This window comes from Limulus polyphemus, unplaced genomic scaffold (genome assembly GCF_000517525.1).
Source record: "Limulus polyphemus unplaced genomic scaffold, Limulus_polyphemus-2.1.2 Scaffold6847, whole genome shotgun sequence".
Taxonomy (NCBI): domain Eukaryota; kingdom Metazoa; phylum Arthropoda; class Merostomata; order Xiphosura; family Limulidae; genus Limulus; species Limulus polyphemus.
The window spans coordinates 43,556-44,887 of NW_013672457.1; positions in this window are offsets into that span (position 1 = coordinate 43,556).

The following is a 1,332-nucleotide window of genomic DNA, read 5'->3' on the forward strand; positions in this document are numbered from 1 at the left end:
GATGAAGTTAAAATGTTAAGTTGTTTCTGTACATCTTTTACATATCTTGATATGTCAGCAGTGATGAAGTTGAAAAGTTAACAGTGTGTTTCTGTATATCGTTTACACATATTGATCTGTTATTATCTGTGTAGTGTATGAAGTATTTGATTCAAGCGACGCGACAAAACTTGGTTTATCTGTGTAGTGTATAAAGTATTTGTTTTAAGCAACAATTGTGGATTATCTGTGTAGTGTATGAAGTATTTGATTCAAGCGACGCGACAAAACTTGGTTTATCTGTTTAGTGTATGAAGTATTTGTTTTAAGCAACAATTGTGGATTATCTGTGTAGTGTATGAAGTATTTGTTTTAAGTAACAAAACTTGGTTTATCTGTGTTGTGTATGAATTGTTTGATTCAAGCGACAGAACTTGGTTTATCTGTGTAGTGTATGAAGTATTTGATTCAAGCAACCGAAATGGTTTATTTATTTCACCCAAAGCTATATATTTTGATATGCACACTGTTGTTAATTTGCCATTTACAAAACTTTGTTTTAATAAATACACATTTGTATAACATTAAAATCGTTTTGTTGTTAATTAGTACCCCACCTTACAATTAATGTTTTCCATGAATGCTCGTAGCTGTTATACAAAATATTTCAACCTATTACCAGAACAAACCCTCTTTAATTTGGTGTGTAAATGAATTATTAAGCATGGTATATTTTATCTGTGTGTTACATCGTGGTTCATCTAGTTGCAATATATGGATCAGCCATGATAGTTAGGATAAAGTAACAACAGATGCGACAGGACTTGCAATACTTAAGTTTCGAACACTTCCACTTTTATCCCGTGGTTTCTTTATTGAAACTGGTAATATTTAAAATGAGAGATTTATTATCATGACTCGGTGTTGTGTAGTAAACAGCGCACGTCAACATTTTGGTGAACTAGCTATCAAAAGTACGTTAGTTCAAATTTTTAATAATAAGATTCATGTATTTAAAAGCTTTATAATTACTCCAAGATACCTTAAGTAATAGAAATGTTAATGATTTTAAATGTTCAATACTGAAAGCAAATCAGTAAATATGAAACTTGGATAATTTATTTCGTAACCTAGCGTAATCAGTGAAGACAAATTGTACCTTTGTTATCTTGATTTAAATAAAAGTATCGGTTAATCTGTTGTTAGAAAGTTTGTCTTTAATTACAGCTTTTTATTTCGTTCTAAAATCAAATATTACATTCTAAATGTTTTAGTTGACTAGTTTAACTACATATATTCACAGCCTTTTTGTTAACTACAGACGAGACTCGAGTCTCTTTAGTTTGGTTCATT